Source organism: Hyperolius riggenbachi, chromosome 1 (genome assembly GCF_040937935.1).
Source record: "Hyperolius riggenbachi isolate aHypRig1 chromosome 1, aHypRig1.pri, whole genome shotgun sequence".
Classification (NCBI taxonomy): domain Eukaryota; kingdom Metazoa; phylum Chordata; class Amphibia; order Anura; family Hyperoliidae; genus Hyperolius; species Hyperolius riggenbachi.
In genome coordinates this window covers 607,841,104-607,854,850 of record NC_090646.1, presented here as the reverse complement: position 1 = coordinate 607,854,850, position 13,747 = coordinate 607,841,104, and positions in this window count along the sequence as shown.

Genomic DNA, 13,747 nt, shown 5'->3' with positions numbered 1-13,747 from the left:
TAGGCTTGACAGATGCATACCTCACAACTTTTTTTAAATAAGAAAGGGGGTCACTTAAGTCCCACCCCTCATTACCCCTCCCCCACCCCCCCACCACCACTAATCATGCCCCCAGCACACCCCTACTACAGCAGTGCATTCCGCACTTATCTGCATCCTGCAGCAGAGCTTCACAATGCCCCAGTGTCATATCTATACACACAATCCAATCTGGAATCAACCCTTCTGGAAGAATTTTCAGCTCTTTATTTTCATCTAAAAGTGGTGATACAGTGACAAGAAAGCTTTCTTGTTGCTGTATCATGGCTTTTAAATGAAAATAAAGAGCTGAAAATTCTTCCCGAAGGGTTGAATCCAGATTACATTGTATGTGTATGGACATTTTTGTATTGGCGGCTTGGTGGACCTCCTACCTTGGTCTGTGACTCCCCGTGACATATTGGGTATAGCCTGAGGTCCATGGACTCCCTATTGTTTGTGTGCCAGTCATGTCTAATCACTCTGCTCTACGGATAATCCTGCCATGCATGCGCAGTAGCAAAATGGTGCTCACCGCCGAGCACTGAAACCAGGTGCCGCCATAGCAGCAATGTTATAATGCGAACAGTAATTTAGGGTTCGGTGATTGCCTGACCGAGAATTTCTTCTTCCGCTGAGTTGCTATGACTCAGAGGGGGAATAGTATTTAATGCTGCCTGGTGATTGCACAGCAGCAGGGTGAGTAGTCATTTGGCTCACCCTGCGCCTAGATCAGGGCCCGGGCCGAGGTGAGAGAGGCTCCAGCTTCAGTGTGCAGTGTAGAAGGGGGCGCACAACTCGCTCAGCTATCATTCTCCTATGGTGTTTTGGAGCAGAGAGAAATAAAAGGATACATGGCAGTGACTTCAAGCCAGATAAGAGATTAAGGTGTTGGGGTGCCTCTTAGTCTAATAGCAATCAGTGTGTGATGGCTGGGATGGATGAAGGGGCGCACTTTGGTGTCTCAGCCTTGGATGCTGGAGGACTATGTCCCTGCTCTGGCCTAGATCACCAGCGGCGTACACATACGTACTCACCAGACTTGAGAAATGTTTGTATTCTTATAGTAAAAAAAATGTGTGAACATGTGTTAATACCAATTGTCTTTTTTACTTCCTGAATATCATCCCCAAACAAAAGGGTTAGACTAAGGGCCCATTTCCACTATCGCGAATTCGCATGCGTTTTTCGCATGCAAATTCGCATAGAAATACAAGTGAATGGGACTGTTTCCACTTGTCAGGATTCCTTTGCGTTTTTCTGTGCAGAAAAAATTCGCATGGCAGAGCAATCAGAATTCGCATACCGCATACCGATATGCGAATCGCATACAATGTAATTAATAGGAAATTCACATGCGGTTTGGATATGCGAATCTTCATGCGAATTCGCATATAAACAATGGAAAACCACACCAGCACTGCCACGGTTAAAATCACACACATCGTCATCCATGCGAATTCGCATAAAAATTTGCATGAAAATTTGCATAGCACACCCCCCCCCCCCCCGGCATGCGAATTTTTCCCGCGATGATTCCCACAGCACAAGTGGAAATGCAGCCTTAAACTAATCATATCATCAAAAAGTCATTGTAAATGTAATAATATATTCGACATACATGACATAGGTTAAATTTTATGCGTTTTATTTTCTATTTCACAGAGTTCTAACCAAACTTGTGGCAGATTCTCCTGAATTATGGGATGATCACCTTGACGCCATGTTTGATCTTCGTTCAAAAATGCATATGGTAGTAGAACCACTCCATTCATGCTGATGAATGGCAGAGAAGCATTATACCCTTTACAAGTACCTACAGAGTATCCGGTAAAATATGTTTAGTAACTTGCTTTTATTTGCTTCACATATACTGATGTACATTTCTGAAAATGTTTGTTTTGCTTTCTAAGGCACCCCACTATTTTGGATTTACTGTTACTATATAGTCTTGCCACTTAAAAGGACCACCATCGCAAAAATTTTAACATTTACAATACATGTAAACACAAATGAGAAGTGCGTTTCTTCAAGAGTAAAATGAGCCATAAATTAAGTTTTTTTTTTTTTTTTTCTATGTTGCTGTCACTTACAATAGGTAGTAGAAACCTGACAAAGCCGACATATTTGGGATTAGTCCATTTTACGGATAAACTTCAGTCTGAGAATAAACTATTTCTATTTCTCCAAACAGACATAAAACAAATGACAACGCTCATAAGCTGCAACTGAAATGAATACCAACAGAGCCATGCAGAGCCCCATAGGGGTTAAATACATGCCTTGAATACAAATCCGATGCAAATTATGTACTATCCACTAATCTAAAATTTGAATGCAAATTGAAGCACATGGATGCAGCTAGCCATAAGTATACTTACATGAGTTTTGTACAGCAGGAGACCTTGGCAGCGCTTCCAAACAGAGTCTGCACCCGAATTGACTACCTGCAGTAATGTGCAGAGCTCCACAATATGGACAAAATGACCCAACTTGCATTCAAAAAGGTACAGCAGGGGGGGGGGGGGGGTCGTTAGCTTCAGTATAAATATGTGCTTTGAAGCACTGCCAATGTCTCCTGCTGTATTTCTATCTCTCATTTGTTAAAAGTATAGATTAATATATTACGTATTTACATACTTTTTTTTTATAGCTTACAAATCATTCTGGCAGATGAAGCTTGCTATTCAGGGTATTAAGTGAAACAATTAGAAGAAATGTCAGAAGTGAAAGCAAGAGCTCATATGAACCAGGAAAAGGCAAGGCAAAGACAAAATTAGGCACATCTGTCTAACCAGCTTAAGTAGTATCAACTGGTTAAGTTTAATGTTGGCAATGAGGTTCTATTTTTCAATTCAACTTTTAGTAGAAAGTACCCAAGAAGGGGTCGACGAATGTACCAAGACTATAGTGGTCCATTTTATAGTCTTTGCTTTGAGTGGCAATTTCATTAGCAATGAACTCCTTACAAAATTCTTCAGCTTGAAGAAAAAACAAAATCATATGTACGAAGAAAGAGAAACCTTGTGATGTGGTAGAAGGTGAAGAGGATAAAGTATAGATTTGAAATGATCGATATAGGAAGAATCTGGTGGAACCAGTTGCCAAAAGTAGTGCATCATTACAATTGGAAAGTAACCTCAATCAAGACTCAACAAAGGAACAGCTTAGTGAAAAGAGAAAATAACTCAAAGGCTGTTTGCAGTAAGAGAAAATAATAGATGCTCAATATTGGAAGATCACAGTTCGAAAAATTCCTCAGGGAGGCAGCTCAACTTGGAGGAAAGAAAAATCTAATTACATGGTGTTGTACATGTAGGAAATAATCTGACCTTTGTGTACTTTCAAGTGGTTTTTATTTACTTATGGTATACTTTTTTCATTTACTGTGGGCCCTGCTGGCCTTCTTAAAGTGAACCAGAGACGAAGCATCCTCCTGTTTTTTCCATATATATATCAATGGGAACATGACAGTAAACACCTACCCTGCTCTGTTTCATTATTTACTGTTCAGATTGCTTCTTATCAGCCCAGATAAAATCCCTGACTGAGCATTCAGTCTGGCTTTGCTATAATGACTTAGCTATAATGATTCCTGAGCAAAGCCACAAGGGGGCAGGCTTGGGCTTGAAAAGACAGCACAGATGACAGACTCGGCTATAAAGATTCCTGAACAAAGCCAGACTGAATGCTCAGTCGGGAAATTTATCAGGGCTGATTAGAAGCAGGCTGAACAGTAAATAATGAAACAGAGAGCAGAGTAGGTGTTTTCTCTAATGTCCACACTGATATATAGATATATAGAGAGAGATAGAAAAGATAGAGATATAGATATATTATAGATATAGTAAAGTGAGTGTGCTTCATCTCAGGTTCCTGTTAAACTGTAATAATGCTCCGTGAGCCATAGGGAAACATGGACATTACCTTGCACATTCAGTGGTAACTGACAGCAGCTGATATATAACTGACAGCAACTGATATATTTCAGTTCTGACAAAATATTGTCGGAACTGGAAGGGATCACTGTAAGAAGAAAATGGTGAGCATCTGAGAGGAACTGATTGTGAGGTAAGTATGTAATATTCATTTGCAGCTACGTCATGTGTTTATTTTAAATTTTACTCAGTTCAGGTTCCCTTTAAGGTTTGATTTTAATTACAGTGTTGGACTAGGAGATATTTTGATTATCACTGAGGTAATGCTATGGTATTGGAGACAACAGAACGATAGATATCTAACATTTGTTATGCTGGGTACATACCATACAATTTTCTGTTACATTTACCAGTCAGATTTTATTTTCCCAACAAGTTGGAAAAAAATTTGGGCGGTAAATCTAACAGAAAATTGTATGGTGTGTACCCACCATAAGAGGCAGATAGCTAAGACGAGGGGAGCCTGATAAATGCACCAACTGCATATCTGACTACTGTGATTCCCAGTCCAACCTATGGAGTTATGTTTCTCATTGAATGATTGAGGCAGGTATCAGAGCCTGTGAAAATGGTTGCGGTTTTCTGTGGACAATACTTTGCAGTTTCAGCGCACTTGGCCGATAGTAGTTAACCATCAGCAATATGAATTCTTTATACAGCGCCGACATCTTAGTCTTGTCACTTTAAAGGAGCTTACAATCTAATCCCTATCATAGTCATGTCTATGTATGTACCATCTAGTGTATGTATAGCAGTCTAGGGCTAATTTAGGGGGAAGCCATATAAACTTCTCTATGGTTTTAGGTTGTGGGAGAAAACCAGAGTGCCCGGAGGAAACCCCCTGCAGATAGTGCCCTGGATGGGATTCAAACCAGGGACCAGCACTGCAGGGCAAAAGTGGCAACCACTACGCCACCTTGCAAAAGAAAGCCACTACGTTTTTATTTTTATGTAGTGAAAACCGCACGTTACCCCACTTCATCTCGAACCTCCATAGGAAAGAATTACACGCTTTTTCGCATTGTGGAAAAACGCATACGATTCTTGCAAGTGTGTCTCCTGTCTGAGTGTATCGGTGGAAGAACTGCTGTATTCACTCGGGTGAAGCACTTGCTGCTAATCTATCCAAACACGGAAGAGCACCAGGTCACATTACAGTCTCTGCATTGTTCATTATCTGACACTCATATTACAGCGGTTTAAAACTGACAAAATATTCAACAGAAATGTGTTTTCCTACTTTTTACAACCCATACAATTATCATATTTGCTTTTGTGCACAAGTATTATAATTCATTTATAAATTATAACTTCCCAAAGTTCAGTTTATTTACTTTGAAAGCTGCTGGTGCATTTTATTCATAACTGTTGTAATTCTGTTTTAAATGCAGCCATCAGTGATTTCTGACATGTGTTTCGCTCCAGGACTCATTAGCATAAGTTTCTGCACAGCCAGAGAATGTTTACTTGATTGTATCAAGTAAAGAATGTATAAAGAAGATAAGCTAATCACCAGTTCAGATGAGGCAGCCCCAAGTCAGTACTGTGATGTAACCCTGCTGTTTTACTAAAAAAAAAAAAACAACTTTGCATTAGTATATTATATGCTGTAAATCTTTTAGAGCAAAGAAGAAATACTGGGTTATATTCCACTTTAAAGAGACTCTGTAACAAATTGTTTATCTTTATTTCTTCTATGCTATAAGTTCCTATGCCTTTTCTAATGTGGTCTGGCTTACTGCAGCTTTTCCTAATTGCACAGTAGCTGTGTTATCTCTGTTATATGATCTAATCTTCTCTCTATAGTCGGCACAGTCAGGCTGAGGCAGTCAGACTGGAATGTGCAGGGCTGCTTGTGATTAGCTAGAAGCTGTACACACCCCCTGCAGGCTCTGTGTGACTAACACACTCTGCTTAGCTGAGCCTATTAGAAGCTGGTTAGTTTGTTTGTAAACACTGCCTAAAACTGGCAATTACAAGCCAGGTTTGCAGCAGAGAATGGCAGAAACAGCACAGAGGGGACCAGGAGCACATAATGAATAGAATGGTATGCTTTTTATTGTAAGAATTTCAGAGTACAGATTCTCTTTAAGGGTGCCCATACATTATTTGATTTTGTGTGGTGATCGACCTTTAGATCTGAAAATTATCAAATCAAAGGAGACTTAGTAATGCAACATGGCCGCCCAATCGCTCTTCCAATTGATTTCTGGATGAAATCTGTTGCTGGAAAAGCTTGTTTGCAAGGGCTTTATCAGGCGTGCGGTGGTAACTGTGTTTGATATGACGACCAACTGACCCTCGGCTCGTGTCCCATATGCCCACCCTTGTGCAGGCTCACCAATCTGCTGGTAAAAATCCTGGCCTTGCTACATGCGCGTATGGTGACAACAGCCAGATTCGTGCCATGGACAGATGAGCCTTAACACTGTACATGGGGGGGGGGCACACATAGGCCTCATTTCCATGGACTGTTGATGGGCAGTGAAATGCCTCTCAAACTTTCACAACTTCTCACTGCTGCCTGTTAACCTCCCTGGCGGTCTATTAAGATCGCCATGGCGGCTGCGGGAGGGGTTTTTTTTTATTAAAAAAAAACTGTTTCATGCAGCCAACTGAAAGTTGGCTGCATGAAAGCCCACTAGAGGGTGCTCCGGAGGCGTTCTTCCGATCGCCTCCGGCGCCCAGAATAAACAAGGAAGGCCGCAATGAGCAGCCTACCTTGTTCTGCTTACATCGTCGCCATAGCGACGAGCGGAGTGACGTCACGGACGTCAGCCGACGTCAGCCGCCTCCAATCCAGCCCTTAGCGCTGGCCGGAACTTTTGTTCCGGCTGCGCAGGGCTCGGGCGGCTGGGGGGACCCTCTTTCGCCGCTGCTCGCGGCGGATCGCCGCAGAGCGGCGGCGATCAGGCAGCACACGCGGCTGGCAAAGTGCCGGCTGCGTGTGCTGCTTTTTATTTCGCTCAATTCGGCCCAGCAGGGCCTGAGCGGCGACCTCCGGCGGTGATGGACGTGTAGAGTCGTCCATACCGCTGAGGAGGTTAACTGCTCACTGAGCACACAGCTCAACAGTCTGTGGAAAAGAGGCCATATACACTTGGGGTGGCAGCATGACTTTGGGCCCGTTTCCACTAGAGCGAATCTGCATGAGTTTTCTGCATGCAAATTCACATAACCAACGTAAATCAATGGGTCGGTTTCCACTTGTCAGAAATTCTATGCGGAGGACTGTGCAGAAAAAAATCTGCTTAGCAGAGCCCTCAGAATTCGCACACCGCAGGGCTAGCGTGCGATTCGCCTGTAATGTATTTAATAGGAAATTTGCATGCATTTTCGCTGTGTGAATTTTCCATGCAAATTCGCATAAGTTTTCACCTAAAATGTAAAAGCACAGGCACTGACATGGTTAAATTTTGCATACTTACAGATGCGAATTTTAACTCGTTTTCGTGTTAATTTGCATACAAACTCGTTCGACTTTGCATTCGCATGCAAATTCATTTTCCGCAACAGAATTGCACCGCACTAATGGAAATGAGCCCTAATGCTGGGTACACGTTACGTTTGTTCGTGCAATTTTCTAACCCAATCGTTTTTCCGCTTAATTCTCTTATCTTCACTCCTTTTTTTTTTTTTTTTTTTTTTTTTTTTTTTCCATTCACTTCTATGAGCAATCGAGCGCAGAATCGATCGGGAGCAATATCTGACATGAGGGATTTTATCAATCAGATGCATCTATCGTACGGAAAATCATAACGTGTACCCAGCATTACATTAAATTTCATGCTGAAATATTGGAATTCGGTGTGTGCAAGGTATGGGCAGGCAACAGATCCCGCTGATCAAATTTGTTGAGATTTGCTTCTTCGAACAATTTGGTCAAAGTGAAAGAATCATCCAGGCATTAAACAGAAAAATCAGTGTGTATGGCCAACACATCATGAATGCTGTTTAATGCACTGGAACATGGTGGGATTAAATGTTTGTGTACTGTTCACACCTCGGCACCTCTTGTGACTGATGACTGGGAAGAATCATGTAAACAATAGATTTTGCTTGAATTTATTCAATGCACTTCCACCTTAAATTAACATGGTTTGTTTAATGGTTTATGTAAACAGACTTGCTTAAAGGAAACCTGAGGTGACTTTTTTTGTTTTAAATAAAGCAGTTTGCCTGGCTGTCCTGCTGATCCTCTGCCTCTAGACACTGCATAGAGATTATCTGTTTCTGACAACATTAGCTGTATGTTTCAGACACTCCTGACCAGAAAGATCAGCAGCATCTTCACAACAGAATTAGAGCAGAATAATCTCAAAAATATATCTCCCTAGGGCAATAGTGAAACTAATATGCACACAAAGTATTGCCTAAATAGGGACCTAGTATATCTCAAGTAAGCCAACAATACTATAAGGTAATGGAATATAATATAACTAGTTGACCTAAGCCCGTTTAAAAACGGACTCTAGGTCTCTTCACACCGCTACCAGTCAGTGTGCGCGTCCACCGGCCCGACTCCCTGGCCCGTTCTCCTGTCCCAACGGTTGTTTGTACTGCACACATGCGCAGTACAAAAATCCAGACACACAGACAGGGAAAGGATGATGCAGAGACAGTTAGGTTTTATTGTATTGGATATAATCTTTATTGAAACATTCTCTGGATAGTTAAAACAATAAAAACAATTCAAAGCTCTCCTAGATCGGATTATAATCAGATCTCCCTCAACAGTCGTTGGAAAAATAATCAATGTGGTAAAACTACGTGAAGATACAATTTTAACAAGTACAAACTGTGCAAAATAGCAGCAAAAAAAATTGCAAAATCTGAATGGTACTGTAAACATTACACACTTTTGAAGCTTGTGTATTGCTTACAGTACTGTAAACCATACACAATGCTCTGCAAAACACATACTTATGCGGCAAACTGCTTGCGGGAAATAGTCTGCGATTCCCACAGATACAGGTGTGATCACTTAAATGTTATGCTGGGATTACACGGTACGTTTTTCGCGTTCGATTCGGTGGGTGATCTATTAGCCATTCGATTTTTCTGCTCAATTCTCTTATCTTCCACTCGTTTTTCTTATCTTTTTTCCATTGACTTCTATAAGAAATCGAGCAGAACAGAATCGAGCAGAGAATCGGACATGTCGGAATTTTATCATCGAAGGCATCTATCGGAACGATTCTTACAAAAAAAAATACTGTGTAATCCCAGCATAATAAATCCTAAGGCTGCTTTCACAGTGAGACGTTACAGGCGCATGTTAGTGCAGCCTGTAACGCACCCTACCGCACAGCAATGAAATCAATGGGCTGTTCACAGTGCCGACGTTGCGTTACACAGTAACGCTGCACGTTCGTTTGAAGTGGAGCATACTGTGTGTTCTAGCGGCTTAAGCCGCGTTAGACTGTATGCACACGCTCAGTATGTTTTTGTTTTTGTTTTTTTATTTCAGGGGCGGAGAAGAGTCTGGGAGAGGCCACTAAGTAGCCAGGCACATGGCTACTTGACATTCACTGCACTTGCAGTGTTTACTTCCTGGAGCGGCCGCTGATTGGCTGGCGGGACCACGTGATGCGGAGAGCACATGTAGTGTCCAGGGTTGCCTCAAATGCCAGGGAAAATTGGGATCTGAATGCCGCGTTTGCGCAAACGCCGGTAAAAGCCTGGGACAAACGCTCCCATTCACTTGAGTCCTGAACGCCGGCGGTAAACGCGGGGCAGACACCCGTGTGAAGCAGCCCTTATACAGTGATCCTCCACCATAGACACGCAATAGCATACAGACTCACCAGATGTATTGGCCACTGCTAGACTGGCCAACCATGCACAAATCAAGGAAGCCTATGAGCCTCAGGATCCTGGTCTCATCACAGACAGATGCCACTGGACTACCTTTTAATCTTCCATATCTTTTTGCAATATACCTCAAGAAAACTCTCAGAGCGTGATACCATCACTTTAAAAACATAAAATCACACTCTCGTTTCCCGAGATGTTATTGCACATAGTTTTATCCACGGCTCTCCCCCGTTGCCAAGCTAGGTGTAGTATGTATTACAGTTTTCAACTCCCACCTGCCGCTCTGCCTTAGCCTGCACCGCCACTCTCCGAGTTCAGGGAGAAAACCAACGCGATTATCGTGGTAAAATCACTGTACAAACTCGTGTCTTTGTGATGGCGATTAGCGCTTCAATGGCATGCTAATCACAATTGCAGCAAAATGCTGCATGCAACGCGTTTGCGATTGATGCCAAGTGCGAAACGCTCGCGATTAGCGGCAATCATGGCAGTGAGAGCTATAGTTATATAGTTATAATTGGGCTAGCGCTTTGCAGTTAGCAGTAAACAGACGCTAATCAGCCTAGTGTGAATGAGCCCTAATGCTGGGCATACACTTCTCGAATTTTGCAGCTTGCTTTCCTGCTCAATTCCGCAGACTATTCACTTCCGCTCGTTTTTCTTTTTCCATTGTGTTCAATGCGGAATAAAGCGACGAAACGATCAGGGCGGGAGATCGGACATGTCGGAAATTGTCTATCGAGCCATCTAAATGGCTCAAAAACTAAAGGCCCATACACACGTCTGATTTTTGCGAACGACGGGTCGTTTGAATGTCCTGTCGTTCAGTTGTTCGCACGCCAAATCGGGCGTGTACAGACTGTCGTTCGGGTGATAAGACTGGTCCTGAGCGATCCGCTGGGCGGATCGCTCAAAACCAGTCTTATCACCCAAATGATAGTCTGTACACCGCCCGATTTGGCGTGCGAACGACTGAACGACGGGATGTTCAAACGACCCGTCGTTCGCAAAAATCAGATGTGTGTATGGGCCTTTATAGTGTATTCCCAGCATAAGAAAGCACTTTGCGTAACAATGAGCTGTGATTTCTTGCACACTAAACATAAACAAACCATTCTGTTCTATTTGATTGTATTGCCTCTGGAGGCGTGAATATATCTATCTATAATTGTCTTTCACGCTTTGAGCAAACAGAATTCTGAGCAGAGAAAGGAGATTTAAAAAACAAAACAAAAAAACCCTCCTCAGCTAGTGTGAATTGTTATTCAAATCTTAAGCCAATTAAGTATCAAGGAGTTTTCTAATCAGAAAAGTCACCCAAAGATGTGTGCAGAAAAAGAAAGCATAAAGATACATGGAGGGGGGCAGAAGTACCTCTAGCCAAACTTATCAAAAGCAATTGTTTAACAACAAAGACTAAAGGCCCATACACACGTCCGTTTTTTGCGAACGACGGGTCGTTTGAACGACCCGTCGTTCGCCTGCTAAATCGGGCGTGTGTACAGACTGTCATTTGCGTGATAAGAGTGAGTTTGAGCGATCCACCCGGCAAAATCGCCGGCAAAACGCTCAAGTGTGAATGGGCCCTCAAAGTGGACATGAGACAAGGAAAACATAACAAAAATGCACCTGTATGTTTAGCCTGTGTAATTCCCACTCATTTGTGTCTAATCACTAGTTGTAATTTAATCTCTCCCCTGTGTCACATGACTGCCACAACAGAGATAAGATCATTTGAAAGCACAGTATGTAAACAATACATCAGCTTCTATGAATCAGGAAGTAAAAACTGCAGATTTTAGGATTTGTATCAGCTGCAACAAATATCTGTGTTTTTGTTTAACCACTTGAGGACCACAGTGGTAACCCCCCCCCCCCCCCCCTTAAAGACCAGGCACATCTTCTCAAAAATGGCCACTGCAGCTTTAAAGAGAGCCAGAAAAAAAAATGTTTTACTCACCTGGGGCTTCTACCAGCCCCCTGCAGCAGTCCTGTGCCCTCGCAGCCACTCACTAATCCTCTGGTCCCCCGCTGCCAGCTAGTTTCATTTTTGCCGACAGGCCCGTCAGGACTGGCCCTGTGTAGCTTTTTCCGCATTACCGACTGTAATTAGCGCTATTGCGGGCGTACAAAAATACGCTTTGCCGCATTACGAACGCATAGATATGCGGCAACGCGTATTTTTGTACGCGTTGCGGCCCGCAATAGCGCTAATTACAGTCGGGAATGCGGAAAAAGCTACGCATGGCCAGTCCTGACGGGGCTGTCGGCAAAAATGAAACTAGCTGGCAGCGGAGGACCAGAGGATTAGTGAGTGGCTGCGAGGGCACAGGACTGCTTCAGGGGGCTGGTAGAAGCCCCAGGTGAGTAAAAGTCCTTTTTTTTCTGACTTAAGGTTCACTTTAAGGCCAAGCTGCAGGGCCGTATAACAGTACACGAGTGATTTCCCCCCCCCCCCCCCTTTTCCCCGCTTTCTTTTGGCGGGGTCTGATTGCCCCCAAGTTTTTTATTTTTTTTATTTATTTTTTTACAGTTTGACTTTTATTTATTTTTCAATCCCCTCCCCCCCCCCCTTCCCCAGCTGGCCAATCACGCGATCAGCTCTCATAGGCTTCTGCCCATAAGAGCCGATCACTCTCTTGTCCCCCAGGGGGACAGCAGTGTCACACGGCTGTTCCCAGTACAGCGCTGCTGCTGATCGCAGCGCTGTACCATGTAAATAGACGGCAATCACGCCGTCTAACAGTCTCCAGAGCGCCAATAGCCGCTCGGAGACTGAAGAGGGGGAGGAGCTCCGCCCCCCGAGCAGGAGATGCACGTGCAGCCTGCGTGCGATCGCCTGCAAAATGCAGCCCCAGGACTTGATGCCAATCGGCGTTAGGTGGTCCTGGGGCTGTCGCCGTGGCCACGCCCATGGGCGTGGAGCGGTCTCCAGGTAGTTAAAGGTTATTATTCTGTTGTGTGTCTTTTAGAGCAGAGATGACTTTGAGTTCATGTCCACTTTAACAGGCTCTAAGGGTCGTTACCACTAGACGCGTTGCAATGCGGAAACCGCTCCGCATCGCAAGAAACTGCAACCAATTCACGTCAATGGAGTAGTTTCCATTGACGCAGTCACCTATGCGATCCGACGCAATGCAACGCGGGGGAAATGATGGATCGCATGCTGCAGTTTTCCGCAGTGCACATCAGAGTCCCCATAGCTGCTGATGGGAAGCCGCATGACGCCACAGCCGGTTGTCCGGAAGACAACCAGAAGTACCTGTGGAGGGATGTGAGGCGATGCGGCGATAGCCTTGCATCCTAATCGCCAGTGGAAATCGTCCAAAAAGGTCCGTACCCACATGACTTTTTTTTTTTTTTCAGCTTTTTGCCATGATGCACAACTTTCTGCATTGCGTGATCATTGCTGTGATTTCACACCGTGGGTGCGTTTTCACAATTTTCTTGCAATGTGTGGCGATCTTGGCCATCACAGTGGAGCAGATCTGCAAGATCCTAAAACCCCCGTGCAAAGTACTGTGATTGAACTGTCGCTTGCACCAGTCATGTGCCCCATGGTAGAAGATGGATCGGGTTGTGTTGCCATAGTTTTCCAGATCCAGCTTCTGGTGGGTATTTAATTTAAAGAGAACCAGAAATGACAGAAAAAAAGATGTTATACATACCTGGGGCTTCCTCCAGCCCCATCAGCCTGGATCGCTCCCACGCCGCCTTTCTCCGCTGCCTCTATCTGCCGGTATCGGATCCCGTCATTTCGGCCAGTCGACGCAAGCGCAGTGAGCTCCCTCCGCACTGCGCAGGCGCATGCGTAAAGATATGGAGGGAGTCCCTGTGCTTGCGTACAATTATCCGCGTGCGGCGGAAGTGACAGGACCCGGTACCAGCGATAGAGGCAGCGGAGGACTGTGGCGTGGGAGCGCTGGTATGTATAACATATTTTTTCATTTTTTTTAAACACAGTTCGTCTCTGG